This window comes from Ursus americanus, chromosome 14, assembly GCF_024610735.1.
Source record: "Ursus americanus isolate L20-20 chromosome 14, mUrsAme1.1.p, whole genome shotgun sequence".
NCBI classification, from domain to species: Eukaryota; Metazoa; Chordata; class Mammalia; order Carnivora; family Ursidae; genus Ursus; species Ursus americanus.
This window is the reverse complement of record NC_142140.1, coordinates 26,522,732-26,540,002: the sequence shown is the minus strand read 5'-3', so window position 1 is coordinate 26,540,002 and position 17,271 is coordinate 26,522,732. Positions and strand designations below refer to the sequence as shown.

Genomic DNA, 17,271 nt, shown 5'->3' with positions numbered 1-17,271 from the left:
AATATGAAGCAATTCTCAAAGGCCTCTGGGCTAAAGGTGCAGGGAAATCATTCATGAGTTTTCCCAGACATTAAGTCCCACAGTACCTGCGTCTGTCTGTTCCCTCCGCCGCCCCTACACCTTCCATTGTTCTGGAAAATGTCCAGATACAATCTCTGCAAAAAACACGTCTTCCCCTGCTTGTCACGCAGAGCAGCAGGATATGAAAAAGAACGTCACCAAAACAACTGCATGGTAATCAAATGCTAAGTATCCTGAAAAAGAATCCCTTGCCATTTCGATTTTGAGAAAATAAAAAATAGCAGCAGAGAAACCGGTTTTTTTTTTTTTGAACATCGCATTTAAACTCGCTACGATTTTCATAAAGTTTCATTATATTCAACAAGGATTACCATTCTGTGCTCTGGTAGCTAAAAAAACATTACTCCCTCTGCTTCCTCTCATTGACACTGGAATAGTGCACGGCGTTCATATGCACCCAGGGCTCTGCTATTTGATGATGTGGCTAGGAAGTGCTTAATGTGATGGGGTACCTTTCAGGAAAGATTGAGAAAAATGGCCTGGGTTGCATAGCCTCTCTGAGATTTGGTTTTCCAAATTATTAAAAAGGGCAGATTTCGGTAAGCACAACTTGACCGAGCAGCACGTTGTGTCCTCAGTTGTCCTTACAGTCTTTTAATTGCCCATTCTCCACACCGCCGATGCACGATGCACTTTATGGTAAACAGAACCACTGTGCCTTCTCTGCACACAGCTCTCCACAGACCATAAATGTCCCCACCAAACTGGTGAGCAGTAGCGCCAACCCTGGCGCATCTCCTTCCCGGAGACATCTGTGTCCCTAAGGGTACCGATCCCGGCTTATAGGAAATCTTGGGAAAAGCAGCCAAGAGCTTAGCCAGCTGAGGCTAGTGGGAGGAGGCCAGTGGGGAAGTGCGCCCGATAAAACTGTCTCAAAAATAAGTTCCGTCTTACAAAGCTCATGAAGGGAATGAGAGAGTTATTTCAGTTCCTTAAATGAAAGCACAACCCCAAAAATAAAAAATAAAAGGCTTGTTGATGGAGAAGCTTGAAAGCCTGGGAGTTGAGGTTATCACTGCAGAAAGATTGCCTGGTTACAGAGCTTTCTTGTATTACACCCAAAGCTGTGTACCATCTGAGGCTGATTCAGGAAAATACTCAAATCTCCTGGTAATTTCCTGCAGACAGGACGTTTAATCATCTCCAAGCCTCCGCCGCAAAAGGGGGGGGGAGAAGAAGAAAGAAAAAAGAAAAAACCTAAACCAAATGATTCACACTCTTAAAACGAATCGAATCTGCCTTTAGAACGAGAACCCTTTTCTGCTCTTGAAAAGCAGCCACGATTTGTTATTCTAACAAAGTGTTCCTTTCCTCCAAACAGAAATAAAAGTCATTTGAGGAGGGCTTGTACTGATTTCTGTTCTGCATTTCTTGAAACTTCCATTCAGTCAACAGTTTCTCCTGGCAGGTTCTCAGAAATCCAGGGAGAGCTGGGTAGTCAGTGACTAAGAACACAGGATCATTTTTATAAGCCTCCCTTCCCCCGACTTTTTGGCCCCATGGGAAGATGTTTTATTGTAGGACGAGCAGAATTAGCTGCACATATAAATTCTTCACTGCTCAGCTCACTTGACACCTTTATCTGAATTGCCCAATGGCTGGGAAGATTTGGCAATGGACGATTTGAAAAGGAAATGCCCAAATCCTCCCCAAGCGGTGTTTGTTCCCTCTGTACACACAGGGCCACGTCCATCTCTCTAATTATTCGAGTTGCACAGATAAAAACATCTGTTTGCAGAAAGCAGGGGACCCAAAGCATACAAATGATTCACACCACCTCAACAACTGGAAATAAAGGCCAGCCCAGGAAAATGCTGAAATAATTTAATATAGGCAGAAATGGAGTTTGGCAACCCATGCATCAGACTTTGCTCCAATTTTGGAAGGCATTTCTTCCAGCTGCCTCATCTTAAAAAAAAAAAAAAAAAAAAAAAAAAAAATCTCTGACTCTGCATTAGGCTTCCAACTTCTTGCTTAGGTTATATGCAAGATTGGGGAGGGAGAGGACAGAAGCTAAAACTTTATCTTTTCAATAAACCTTACCCCCCTCCCCAAACCCTATGGATTATTTTGGTTTTAAAATTCCCTAGAATACAGCTACCCAGGAGTTCCAGATATGCATAATTCCAGTCCTCCTCAAGTCCTGACTCCCTGAGGATGAGGGTGCACTGGAAAAGCTGGAAGAGGAGGATTCCAATTAACTACCCCCCCCCACATAAAACCTTTCCCATCCTATAGACTCCCCTATGTGAACTAGAGGGGGTCTCTCCCCCACTTCTACCCCCAATTCAGAAAGAACACATGAACAAATCCAGAATTGCTTAATTATGGGGACCTACCAAGAAGACAAGGGACGAATATTAAAAGTTCTAGGAAGGCAAGCAATAAGGAGTGCGGGGAGAAGTCCTTCCTTTTTTAATGATCTTTCCGAAGACACAAAACATTTTTTGATAGTGTAAGGAAATAAGCAGGTCATTAGCAATAAATGCATTTTAAATATTTGAGAAAAATAGATCATAAGAGAATAATGACTGTTTAAAAAGCAAGTTCGGAGAAGTTTAAATGTTTCCCCCAAAGCCGTCCTAGTACAGTCACAGCAATACCCCCACCTCCTGGCATCATCATTATTATTATTGGTTAATAAAGTGCGCAATAGCGAGCAGGCGGATCAAAATGATCCCTAGGTCCCCTCCCTAGAGCTCATGACCTCCTCAGTGTCTCTGTATGTCCACGCGCGGCGCTGCCAGAGCTTAGTGTCCCAGCTCCAGGCCCCTTTCCCTGGGAGGGTCGTGAAAACCAGGAGCAAAGGCGCCCCAGCGCCCCCTCCGTGCGCCCCGGCCATAGGAGGGCCACTTACCCGGCTCAGCCTTGCATTGCTCGCCGCTGCGGCGCCTCCGCCGGCGGAGAACTTGGCGGGTGGCGGGGGAGGGGGGGGGACGGTGGGGGGGGGGGAGCGGGGAGGGGGCCGCAGACCTAGGGACAGGGGGTGCGGCTGCGGCTAAGAAGCCCAGCGGGGCGTCGGCCGCCAACTGCCCGAAGCTAGAGGGGGCCCTGCAGGGGCTCTGCGCAAGGGGGGTGACATTCCCGGGGCTGCGGCAGCTGCTCCGCGCGCGGGAGCTCCGGGTCCAGGATAATCGCTCAGGTCCTGGGGAGAGAAGCTTCAAGCTCTCCAGGCTGCCTCCCTGCTGCTTAAAGGGACGCCTCTCCACCTCCCACTCCGCTTATTGGTGAAAATTCCAAGCCACAGGCCAATCCTAGGCCTGTTCCCGAATTGAGATTTCAATCAAGGGAGCTACTGCTTTAAAATTAGAAAAGGCTGATGGGTGGTGGTGCTGGTGGTGGTGCTGGTGGAGTGGGGGTGGGGTGGGGGGTGGGGTGGGTGGGGTGTTCAGCCACCTTTCAGAAGCAGAAGGACACAGGCTCTCTGGCTTTTGCATGCAGAGGTCCTGAGAGCTGGCTGTGGCTGCAAGGGCAAGAGTATACTGTAGAGATCTCTGGAGGAAGACAGGGAACATGCTGGAACCTCGTCCTTCACCCCTCTGGTCCATCTTCCCCCAGCTCACTCATCATTCAAGGGTCATCCAGTTTATCACAGATGCTGGAGGCCCTCTTTGCCTGGGAAGAGCCTCCAAGCTATGTGCTTCTAAAGAGCTTGCCCATTATCTCCCCTTCCAGACACTCATCACACTTTTTTTTTTTTTTTTTTGCTTAATCTGTTTCTGCCTTCACACTGCATGTTCCACCAGAGCAGAAATGATTTCACCAATAATCACACTATCACTCCCTGCCTGGAACACTGTGAGCTCTCAGGAAATATCTGAAGGAGGGAGGGAGGGAGAAAGGGAGGGAGGGAGGGAAAGGAAAGGAAAGGAGGGAGGTGTCCTGCACATTGGTGACAATACAAATGATAATTAAGAGGTAGTATTCAAGAGGCCAGGCACAGAATTTAGACACAACTGTACCCAAATGTGGCCTCTGCTTCTTGCTAGTTATGTAAATAAACTGTACCTCAGTGTCCTGGTCCCTAAAGCAAGATGCTGGCTCCCGCCTCACAGAGTTGTTGTCAAGATTGCATTAGCTCAAGTCTGGAGGAGAGGAGGTGCTCAGTCAATAGCTTTAGATCATCGAATACTCAATAGCTGCTGTTGTTACTGAAATCAAAATACATCTGCTTGAGGTTGGAACTGGTCTGACCGCTGGTTTGGCTTTTTGGTAAGTACCCAGTCATTCAGAAAAGAGATCTGAATTCAGTGCTGATTCAGCACCAGGCCCCACGCAGGGTGCCAGAGTCACCAATGAATGAGAACATCCTCGACCATAAGGAACTCATAGTGGGGCTGGGCGGGGGGCAGGGAGGGGATTAGCCAGGGTTTTCCAGAGAAACAGAACCAATAGGATATACATAAATTTGAGATTTGTTAAAGGAACTGGCTCTCGTAGTCATGGAGGCCAAGAAGTCCCATGACACACCATTTGCAACCTGGAGAACCAACAGCATAATTCAGTCCAGGAGGGGAGGTCTGAAACTTGGGAGCCAGTGGTGTAAGTCTTGGTCTGTGTCTGAAAGCCTGAGAACCAAGAATGGTGCTGTCTAAGGGCAGGAGAATATGAATGTCTCCACTCAAGTAGAGAGAGAGCACTGACCTTTCCTCCATGGTTTTGTTCTACTTAGCCCTCAAAGTAATGGGTGATGCTCACCTGCATTGGTAAGGGCAATCTCTGAGAAGTCTACTGATTCAAATGTTAATCTCTTCTGGAAACAAACTCACAGACATACCCCAAAATAACGTTGTACCAGTCATCTGGGCATAACTTAGCCAAGTTGACACATTAACCACGGGGGAGAAGGGAGAAAAACAGAGAGACAGGTCAACAAAGAAAACTATGTTAAATGATACACACGCAAAGACATATGTACAGGAATGTTTACTGGAGGATAGTTTATAATCTCAAAATAACTGAAAAAATTATCCAATAGGGGACATTGTTAAATAAATTATAGTACATCCATTTAATAGGATACCATGCAGTCATGACAAGAAAAGAGGTGGAGCTGAGTGCACTTATATGTGATGAACTCCAAAACATATTGCTAAGTGCAGTGTAGAAGGTCAAATATACTCTCACCGGCGTAAATAAATCTTCATGTATTGTGTCTACAGATGCACGCTGTATATACATAAAATGCCTCTAGGATGATACCTCAGAGACTGATAAAGGTTATTACATCTAGCAACATGATCAGAGAAGTTCACAGGTCGAAGATGGGGAGGAGACTAATATTTCATAACATGCCCTTGTGTATTATTTTATTATTTTACCATGAACTTGCAGTAAGTTCCCAGTTCTGGGAAATCTGGCAAATGATGACAGTCTGAAAATTCCCACCCTTCAAACACCTAGATATGCTAGATGATATGTTTCACAAATTCTTTAAGTGCTTAGCTGACCACAATAAGGAGAGGAAAACACCCAGGTGGTAGAAATTAAGAGGCATCTCAAGAAAAGAATGATAAGCAGGTAAACTCATGAGGTAGAGGGAAAGGTAGTTGCAGCAGGGTTCCCTCGGGGCTAGAGTTTTAACGCCCATGCAGGACAAGAGACAAGGCCTTGGAATAAGGAGAAGCGGGAAGTTATTATGTGACCCCTGCAGAAAACCAGGAACTCTCACTGAGGGTTGCACCTGCTAAGAGCAAACAGATTAGAAAAACTGTCGACCAGCCCAGTGAAATTTGTCTATCTCTACCTGTGCTCTGAATAGGAGGGAAATGTTTAAACTAAGAATTAGAAACCCTAGGCCTGTGCCTTTCTTCGGTGGCATATGAATAACCAAGGTCAGAACCAGGAAACCCTAACTGAAAAATAAATATAAAAATTGGTCCTGTTCAGGATATGCCCAGAATGCCTCACAGAAGCAGATGAAAAATTGCCCTGGAGAGCCAGTTCCCTAACTCAGGCTATACCTGGCCCTGCAAAAACATGAGCTCCCAAGAGTAAATTACAGGACACCCAGGAAACTGGTAAGACCCATGTCAACAAATACGAGGATGAGAGCCCAAGAGTTCAGGGTCATGAAATAACATTCTGAAAAAGAACATGCAATAAAGTCTACAATGATTAAAAATACAAAAGCTAGAATTGAAAGCCTAAAAGGGAATAAGAAGTGATATCTATCTCTCCCCACCGATTCGCTGACATTAAAAACTTGATCGATCGGTTAAGCAGGTCAGATACTATGGAGAGAGAAATAGAGATCTTAGGATGTAACACAAAATGAGACACAAAGGGATAAAGGGCTGAAAAAGATGCAAGAGAGGATAAGAGATACTGAGAAGAGAATGAGAAGGCCCAACATATGTCTAATAGGAGTCTCATAGGGAGAGAAGAGAAAACTTGGGGAGACGCATAATAGCTGAGAAATTTCTAGAATTCATAAAACTCATGAATTCTCAGATTCAAGAAACACAAGGTATCTGAAGCAGGATAAATATAAGAACATCTGCATGTATTAATTATTCATAAAAGTACAGTTAATAAAACAGTGAAGTGTTAAAAAATGGAACGGCTTAATAATGCCAAGACAGAGGGAAGCAGAAGGCACTTAGAACAGCAGAGAGGCAAGTCTGCCATTCCACATTTAGAGCTGGATTGCATTTCCCTAAATCCTTTCTCCCAGATAGAATGAATTCTAAACTACAATAGATTGTTGAAGGCCTAGCTGTACATTATATATGGTGCCCAGGTAAGAAGGCAAAGTGGCAGAGGTCTCCTGGGAAAGACGGACCCATTCAGCCATCAGACAAAAGTGGGGGGCGGGGTGGCAGCAGATAAACAGCCCATCACAGAACGGAGAGTATCATAATAAGGGAGTATAAACTGCTAAGGAAACACAGAGGAAGAACATCTCAACCAGCCTTGCAGGGGAAGGCATTACCTCAAGGAAGGCTTCCTGGAGGAAGTAACATGTGCTCTGAGAGAGCTGATATCTTTAGGGGGAAAAGACTTTAGAGTTAGGCCTGGCTTTAAATCCCAGGACTGCCACTTATTATTGTCTTGTGACTTTGGCCAAGTTACATAACTTTTCCAAGGCTCATTTATCTCACATAAGAAATGGAATTCATATCAATAGTCTTGGAGTTGTTTTGAGGTTTAGGGATAATATATATAAAGCATGTAGCAGAATGCCCTGCCTGTAAGTGATTTCCATTAAACGGGCAGCCAGCATTCTCATTAGATGAAATCCAGTGCCTGTATGGGGAAAAAATGCCTTCTGTTTTTAAGAGATGATTTTCTTCTAAAACCTAAAGAAGACAGAGATTTGCAGAAGTTTCATCAAACTACCTTGAGGAGTACGAAATATTCACTGAGTATCTACCCTGCAAAAGGCATATTATCATGCAATCAAAATATAAAAAGTTATCAGATCTGATCCTTTCCATAAGGAACCTAAAATCTAGTTCCCAAAAAATAACTCAAGGCTGCATATCTTGTGTCAAATACACGAATCCTCCTGATGTTAAATCCTGAAATGGGCGGAATTTCCTACCTACAGCATTAAAACTTCAGATTCCCAGCCATAAGTCGAGTTGCAAGAATTCAGAGTCCAGCAGGGGAAGGATTAAATGGACCCCCCTCTATGACTCAATAGGTTTATGAATGACTGGGACAATGGATGGAGGGGAAACTCATCAAGTCCAGCTAATGATGCCAAGTTGCCTGGTTCTGCCAAGGCTGGGTGGGTAAAAGCACACATTGATCCAGCCAGTCTGCAGGAATGGCCAGAATGAAAGCAGACAAAATTCAGTCATGGTAAGGGTTGTGCCTGCCCTTTGGAAGAAGCACTGAACTGTACAGTCTCAGGGAGGGAGGGAAGAACTGGCCAAGGACATGCTTTCTATTCATTCCTGCATGCACCATTTAACAAACATTTATGGAATGTCTACTGTGAGAAAGGGTTTGCCTTATAGGCTAGATAAACATGGAAAAACATGAATAAAACACAATGCCTGCCTTCAAGGAGGATAAAATAGAGTGACCTGAAATCCTCTGCACTTGAAACTACCCATGGTCTCCAACATCCTTCCTTCTACCATGAAATGGTGATGTAACCTTTGCATATTAAACCTCATCATGTTGCAGAATGGCAAATGGATTTCATCTCTTGGACTAACACTGATTGATTAGCTGTGGCTTCTTGGAGTGCTGACTTGACAAGAAGTCTGAGGCTACATTTGGCAGGCAAGCATGCTGTGATTGATTAGTGATGTCTGTCATGTGCATGGGAAAGGAGTGACAGCACTAGCGCTGTAAATTTGACATCTCCCATCCAGTTCAACCCCCTCGTTCCACAGATGAGAAAACAGAACAGATCTTTCTTTCTTCCTATGGCATTATAAATTCAGCAACTCTAGCAGGGGCAACCGAGGAGAACCTCCATATCTGAAATGTTGCTGAGAGAGGAAAAAAAAAAAAACATCTATGGCTTAGAATATTTCTGATGAGCTTTTAAGATATGCACTCGAATCCTTTAAGAGGCTTTATATTCTGTAGCAAACTGACTAAATGGAGAAAACTATCAATGTTGATCTGGTTAGCTGCAAAGGGCATTCCCCCACCCCCCAGACATATGCAAGATCAAATTAAATATATATCATTTGAATATGCCTGAGGATTTAAAATGCATTGGAGGATGGAAATGTCTATAAAGCACATTTCAGAAACGCAACATGAATAAATACATAGAACAGCAATTAACATGTTATTTAAGACAGGACAAAGATTTTTATCATCTTATTCTATTAAATGGTATTGATATCATCAGCCAAAGAAAGGAAAAGAAAAGCCCTTATTTATTTTCATACAGACACTTTATATCCTGGGGACTCTGTAACATTAACTAAGGAGATAGGGTCTGTCCCTGTTAAGCATTTCCACGCCCAATCTATCAACACTCACAGCCATCACCCTGCCCAATCACAAAGAATCCAGGCTCATTTGCTGCAAAGGACAAAATAGTATAAACGGACAACAGATAAGCAGGAAGCCCAACCCCAGCCTGATTCAGATACAAAGAACAAATTGTAGCGTTTGATTAATATGCTCTTCTGTCGTGCCAAATGCAAAGTGAATTTTACAGAAAACCAACTCTTTGAGAAATAGGTCTAATTAATTCAGTTACATAAACTCCAATGAGATATTAGGGGGAGGGAATGAAGGGAGAGAGAGAAAGAGAATATGAGGATGAGAAGGACGAGGAGGGATTGATGGAGGGAGGAAAGGAGGCAGGGAGGGAGGGAGAGAGGGAGGGAATGAATGAATGAGAGAATATGAATAGATGCTCTGGAGACCACTAGGTTTACTTTCAGGGCCCAAAAAGGGATTTTCTGACTCAAGAAGACAGAAAACCTATTTCTATTTCAATTGAAACACTGTTAAAGGTTTGGATAAGAAATTAAAAGGTAACCCACCATAAACAACTCCTTAATGTGTAAACTAGTCAGACTAGTTCCCCCCTCCCCTGCAAGACTCACTCATTTGCACACCACCTATAGGATTTCTGCCAAATCTGCTTTTAATACGTACCATGTTCATAATTTGTTAAATTGAATATGACTTATATTATTATTTAGAATGAATATATTGTGGTATATCCATATAATGGACTACTACTCAGGATTAAAAAGGACTGAACATACACAACAAGATGGATGAAACTCAAATGCATTATGCTACAGGCTACATATTATAGGATTCCATGACATGACATCCCAAAAGGGAAAAATGATAGGAACCCAAAGCAGATCAGTAGTTGCCAAAGATTGGAGATGGTGGGTGGGATTGAAGAGTAGCATGAGAAAATCTTGGAAGGTGATAGAACTGATCTATATCTTGACTGGGGGAGTGGTTACATGACTGCATGCATTTGTAAAAATCATGAAACCGTAAACCCAAGAGTGAATTTTACTGTAAGCAAATGTGAAAAGTGAAAAAAAAAAAAAACAGATAAAAGGCCAAAGTCAAAATCATCCCTAGTATCACTTTGGTTTTAATTATTCTGTATTAAATATTTTTCTGTTGTCTTATTTTTATAAAGATGTTTAACAAGTCACTCAAAAAATAGTTACTTAGAAAAAACTGTCGCCTAAGGCTATAACGCTCGTGTTGCTCTTTCTTCACTAAAAAGGAAGATGATTAAGTTTTAGAGAAGTGGCAACTCTAGCCCCCAAATGAGATCTCCTTCTTGATGTACCTACAAGGTTAAGAAGATTGGAAAGACCATTTTTAAGGCTGTGTGGCTCAGTGTTGGTTAATGACCTGACTCTGTACCACCCATAACCACCTCACATTTTGGGAAATGGTGCTAGAGATTGGAAGCACCATCACGGATTATCTCTGGCTTGTCTTTCACAGCATCCTCAGGGCTAACGTAGTAAGCACTTGATGAGTATTCATAAAATAAAGGAAATGAACCTTTTTACTGGGTCCCACACTCCAGTCCTCCAGGAAAGAAAGCTCCGGAAGCAGCTCAGTTCATCATTGGACAGCTGGCTCCTGGATTAAGTTCTCCCTTCCAGTAAACTGGGAGCCCACCCCCTACCAAAATGGATTACACAGAGCCAGTGTAGCCAACTCTCCCATCATCCTTCAAAAACTCAAACCGTGTCTTCTGTCAACTTACTTCTATTGACTATTCCTCATGGGGCATGGTTTCAAACTCTTCAAGACCCCAACCACTCAAAATAGAGTGGTTGTGGGGGACATTTGCCCCTGTATTTTTAGGAATATTCTTTTGGAGGTATATGCCACTTTTAGCCATGCTGACCTGCATCCAGATTTTTGGGGGGAAGTCCATTACTCTGGCATTTGGAAAACAAAGGAGCATTATGCAAATGACCACCCCTCCCCATTTCCTCAGACCCTGCCCTTTTATAAACTCTCTCATTAAATCCTTGCAACGCCCTTTGAAACAGGGATTCTGATGATCTCCGTTTTTCAGAGGAGGAAACGGAGGCACAGCAGAGTTATTCAGTTGCCTCTAGTGACACAGCTTGTAAGTGGCAGGGATGGGATTCACACCCAGGCAGTTCTGCTTTCAGATCCTTGAGACATACCTGCTCGCATGTACCGATCACTCTGGCCAATATGTAGACACTAGTCACCAAAGACATTCGGGAGAGAGGCAGAGAGGAAACTGAGCACTGTAGTTTACTTCTATGGACTTTTCATGCACTCATACACCTACCCATCCACCTGTCTACCTTACAGTATCTACTATATACAGGCATCATGGTAATAAGTTCTGGGGACACAGATACATAAAAGACACAGTTCACACTCAAAAGGAACCCACGGTCGGTGGGAGAGAGACGACTCTGTTACACATCCATCCATCCAACCAAGCCCTGAGTGAGTGATGTACCCATGTATGAAGAAGGTCTGCAGAGCAAGTAACTCAGACCAACAAGCACAAGAAGGTGATGCTGGCAGCAAGAATGAGTAGGAACTCTCATCTTTGAGACGGGAAAGCGGAGAAGTAATAGCCAGGCAGATACAACAGTATGATCAAAATTCAGGAGGCTAGAGAAAGCGCTAGAAGGGCAGGTGAGAGAGTCATTTCATAGGGCAAATCACCCTTGGCACTGGTGACACTGGGGGCTAGATAACTCCTTGTTGTGGGGACCAGTCTGGGCATGCAGGATGGTTAGTAGCCTCTCCGGCTTCCACCCGCCACATGCCAGGAGTATCCTCTCTAGCTGTGATGACCCGAGGTATCTCCAGATGTGGCCACGTGTTTCCGAGCAGCTGAGAACGTGGATGAATGGGAAAGCTTGCATGTACATGTGGGCAAAGAGAGAGAAAGAAGAGCTTGCCAGTAGACCAAACAACACAGCGAGGAAGTTTGGTTCTAGATGTTGAAATCAGACAGTCGGTCAGACCCCTCCAGTGCTAAGTCACCATCTGGCCACTCTGAAGCTCATTTCCTTTCAAAGGGCCTCCTCCCGATCCCAGGCTGTGCATGCAATCCACACAGAAGCCATTAGTTTGATAATCTGTTTACCAGCTTGGACATTTCATGCCTTCTGTCTAACCACGTGGTAGGCAGAATTCAGAGATGGCCCCCAAGATTCCTGGCCCGGGGGTACACACGCACTCCCCTGGTTTTCCAATCAAACATGATTGTAGGAGCTGCTGGGAAGCGATTTTACTGCTGTAATTGAGGTCCCAAATCAGTTGACCTTATGATAAGGAGATTATCTTCAGTGAGCCTGACCTAATCTTAGCAACCCTTAAAAAAAGACAAGGATCTTGCTGGAAACACAGATTCAAAGAGTGAGGGACAGCTGATGTGAGGGAGGATGTCAGTCACTGGCTCTGCAGATGGACGACCACGTGGCAAGGACCTAACAGTTCCCCTTTAAGAGCTGAGAGTGACCCCTAGTTGACAGCTAGCAGGGAGACAGGGAACTCAGTCCTTCACCCTGCACAAGGACCTGAATTCTGCCAGTGATTTAAATGAGCTCGGAAGAGGAGCAGATGAGGACACAGGTGGCAAAACCTTGATTTTAGCTTTCTGAGAACCTGAGCAGGGAAGCCAGGCATACTACGCTTGAACTTCTAACCCACAGAACCGTGAGACGAGAAATCGATGTTGTTCGAAGCTACTGAATGAGTGCTGATCTGTTATGCAGCAACAGAAAATGAATCCGTCTTAGAGCCTCCAATCCTCCGAGGTCCGGCGAAAATCCTTCCTCCCCATGAAGCCTCTCCCCACTGTACAAAGGGAAGAAAGGGTCATTTCAGGTTTTCTGGAATCACCACATGGCCTCTCACGCTGCTCCTGCTGCCGCAGACACGTTCTGGGGCATCTCGGGTCAATAAACTACCATCCTGTCTACCAATGAATATGTCCTGAATGGTTGCTTGCTTTTTCATTTGTTTGCTCCTCTCCTCCACTTCTCCCTGCAAAAATCAGCATTTGGAAGATACTGGTCATCTCTTCAAGGCTCTTTTGAATTTTTCCAAACTGTCTACAGCAGAGGTGAGCCCACGGTAGACACTTAGTAAATCATTGCTGACTGATGACCATGGGTCCTCACCCTCTACCCTGATATGAGCGGAGAAGAGATATTGCATGTTATTGCCAAAATTCACATTATGATTGAACGGAGCAACACGCTAGCGTTCCAAAGAGCCATTTATATTTCAATAAGTACATGAGCTCACTCTCTTGGGTGACGATGGCTCTCAAGTTATGGTGACCTCTCACGGGTCACTTAACGTCTCAGGGTCAAGTGACTGATCAGTTATTATGAGCTGCCAGCCAGAAAGTTCCAACACTCCTTGCATTTCAGATTCTCTTGCTGCTCCTCCCTCCTAGATGTTAAAGCTTGAGGTTTCTAGTCATTGGCCTTGGAGTTTACTCTCCTAGTTAGGAGATCCAATTGGGGAGGTTTCTGAAAGGAAGCCTGCCATTAGCGTTGCCCATCGAGTATTCTACCCTCGTCTAGAAGGACAACAAGAGAATTTCAAGGATTCACTTTTATCTGGGATGATGATTAGCCAAGTAGAGAAGAATAATTAATAGAAACTGGTAGTTGAAATAAGTTAAATTGGGACAGACTATGTCTGAAAACTATCTATGCTAAAGAACAAATAATTATGGACAAAACTCAGCACCTCAACTTATAAGTTATGGAGTCACAGCTTTCCAGGGTGGCGTAAAAATTATTAGGCTATAAAAAGTCAAGCTTCACTCCGGCCTCATTCAACTCCCTAAGTGAGTTATGCTAATGAGACCAGAGGACCACAAGTCACCAGGCAGAGTACCAGGGACTGAGGAAGGCAGGATTCGTATCAGGGAAATGCATACTGTGGGAGATAGAACGGAAGTATTTCAGGAAAATGATTACTCGCTGTAACAGATTCTAGATGAGGGTGATGAATGTCAGCTATGTTGCCACCCGAGGACAGTCTCCACAGCAAATACCACTAAATAACCATGGCACTCTTTCCAGCTGGGCCCGGAACCTGCCTCAGAATCTTTCTCAACGCAACTCTCTTGGGAAGAGGCGCCTACCAAATGATCCCAATTGGCCTGCAAGATACAGTCCATCTGCCTCCCGTTGAATTGAATGTACTGACACCTCCCACTCCTCACCTAGAGCCATGCTTGCATTTGGCTGATTTTTTTTTTTTTAAACACAGGCAAGGAAAAAGAAAACAAGAAAAGAACAAAGAAACGGAAACACATCACCTACTCAGCTCTACCCTGCTGTTTCCAGAAACCCTCCCATCCCCAAGAACCACTCTTTTTGAATACTTGGAAGTTCTCGATGTTTGGCCATTCAAGCTTCGCAGCAAAAAGAGGAAGCATCTTCTGTTTTCTTTGAAGGCTCCTCTTTCTCAGTCCAGCCTTTTCCTGGAGTCCTTTTCTCTGTCCTGGGCTCTTTTCTACGTTCTCTGAAGGTAAGCTGATGAACTCCCCTTCTCTCTTGCAGCAGCTGTCACCCTGTCGGCTGGGGCTGCCTGTTTACTGCCTGGCACTGTTCCAGGTGCAGGGGATACGGCGGTGAACAAAACACATACATTCCCTGCCCTCATGGAGCTTATATTCTATTGTGGTGGCGAAAGACAATAAGCAAATAAGATGAGAAGTACTAAAGGGGCAAAGTAAGTCAAAGGAGGAGAAAGATGGGGAGATGCAAGCTTAGACGGTGCCCAGGACCTCAGATCTTTCCAGACATGAGCGCTCTCGTAAGGCTCAGACTCGTGCATCCACCCCACTTTCTGGGCACCTCCACCAGGAAGTCCCACAGGCACAAAATCGCCGAGTCCACCAAAGATACATGACCCTCTTCTAAGTCTTCTACCTCTGTGGGACCATCCACCCAGACCCCTAGTCAGAGAGCAGATGTCATCCTGTAACTCTTCCCCCCCTCCCATCTCCATTCAAACAGCCTCCAAATACCCCTCCACACTACTCTCTTCACTTTTTCTGCTGTTGTGCCCTGATCCTGGCACCACTGTCTCCTTCCGGGGCCAGGGTGCCAGTCTGACTCACAGCTAGAATTCCTGCCTCTCCTCCCCGCAGAGCCCAACCCCATTTTATAAGCCATGGCTGGAATGATCTATTTAAACAAACCATCTGATCCTGGCATTCCCTGCTCAGAACATTTCTATAGCTCCCCAGTGCCCTGGGATAAAGGAACCAGACTCACAAAGACCTCTAGGATGTAACCCTTACTTACAATACAAATTTATCAAGATTGTCTCTCAACTGTAGCTGAACTGATCTGTTTGCATGTCCTCTGGTTTCTTGCTCTTCCTACTCCTGGCACCTGAAACACAGTTCAGCCCTTTCTCCTGAGCCACGCCTACACATCCTCCAGGTCGCATTTCGGACATCCGGGAACCTCGACCTCAGAAGACCCTCGCGAGTGGCCTGTCTGTTGACTAACGCAGCAATCAGCATGCTGTCTGATGCACAATTACTATTTCCTGAATAAAATGCATACGTCAATGTACAAATTGATTGATACAATTATAACCCATTTCTTTCAAGTTTTAGATCCAAGCCTCCGAGGGCAGGAATTCCCATGCTTTGGGGTAAGTCTTTTCTTCTCTGAGCCTCAACTTCCTCATTTACAACAAGAGAATAATGGCTCCTACTTCAGAGAGGTGTCATGATGAGAACGTGAAAGACTGTATCATCCAAAGACCCAGCACATGTCTGGTGTGAAGTAAGCCGCTGTGCAAATGGTGACTCTTATTATTTAAAAATTTTTTTGCCTCAAGTCAGAGGACAGAAATGCTTTCAGAGATGAGTGGCATTTCGCGGAGGTCATCACAATGATGGGAAAATGAAGAGAATGAGGAAAAATGCATCCTCTTCATCAAATGCCCTTCCTTCGTTTGAAGATCTCTCGAGCACTTTGGACTTGCCATTCTGTTTTTATTCTGAGTTCATTTAGCTTTAAGCTCACAGTCTTTATTTTAATACACACTGCATTTTAACAAGTAGGTCAAAGCCATTTTATACTTGTAATATGATTACCATAGTAATAGCTGTATTTTATAACCTGCAAAATGCTCCCAGGGAGACCAGTAGGGACAGCTACAGTTTGTAACAAAAATAATAATTTCAGCCCTGCAGAATAAGCTCCTCTTAAAAACTCTCTTGTTGCAAGTATTAATTTTTGAGGCTCCCACAATATCTGGAAATGGCAAATGCTAATGACTAACTGAAGACATACTCAAGAGCTTTACTGGAGTATGTCTTTACTTTTAGCAGCTTTATGTTGAGAGAGTTAATATTAGTAATAATAGTAATAAGCAGCAGCTAATACTTATATAGTGCTTGAAGCAGATTGTCTGTAAAAATGGTCTGACTAATTTCCCTACCTGTACTTACGCTCCTGAGTAGTTCTCTCCCACTGTGGGTATGGGCTTGGCTGTGTGACTTGCTTTGACCAGTGCGATATTAACAAATGTGACAGAAGGAAAAGCTTGAAAAGAATTCGTGCATTCGGCCTTTGCCCTTTTGCTGCTGTTGAGAACTCTGTGGCCACAACCATGTGAACAAGACCAGCTGCTATTGTCCCAGCTAGAACCACATTAAACATGGAAGGGAGGCCATTCAGTAAACAGTCCAATCCAGCCCCAGCCAAACTGACCCAGACCAGAGGAACGGCCCCCATGATCTGAATCATGAGAGATAATAAATGGGTGTTATTTTAAGTTACTAAACGTGGGGGGGGGGCTTTGTTATGCAGCATGAGCTAACTGATACAATGTTTATATTACATCAGGCAGTCTTCAGAGTGCTTTATATAAGTAAACTCATTTACTCCCTATCACAACCTTTTGGGGGCAGTACTAGTCTTTATTTCACAGATGGAGGCATTAAAGCACAGAGAGATCTGGTAATGAGCCCAAGATCACACAGCTAGAATGTGATGGAGCCTGACTTCGAAACCAGTCTGGTCCCAAATACCTGCTTCAAAACTACACAGTACTAATTCCCAAATCTCCTCATTTTTCTCTTACAGAAATGTTTTTTTCTATACATTATGGGGGAAGCATTGTTTAAGGTAAACAATTACATCAACAATCAAGATCACAAAATACTATTGTTCCGTAAGGAATACATTTTGGATCCAGAAAGCCGTCAATGAAAAAGCACCCCCAGTC

The 17,271-nt window shown here is 44.2% G+C and overlaps 1 protein-coding gene across 3 annotated transcripts in view; it reads right to left on the bottom strand.

Annotated features, from left to right (window-relative positions):
- PRICKLE2 (prickle planar cell polarity protein 2) overlaps positions 1-17,271 on the bottom strand; it is a 311,761-nt gene that overhangs the window by 148,515 nt on the left and 145,975 nt on the right. The window contains exon 1 of one of the 3 annotated variants that reach the window (XM_045807534.2): positions 2,939-3,018. The exons of the other annotated variants lie outside the window; for them this stretch is intronic. The gene's annotated coding sequence lies outside the window, so the exon portion shown is untranslated. Of the gene's footprint in view, positions 1-2,938; positions 3,019-17,271 lie in introns of those variants that run through there. 3 annotated transcript variants of the gene reach the window in all.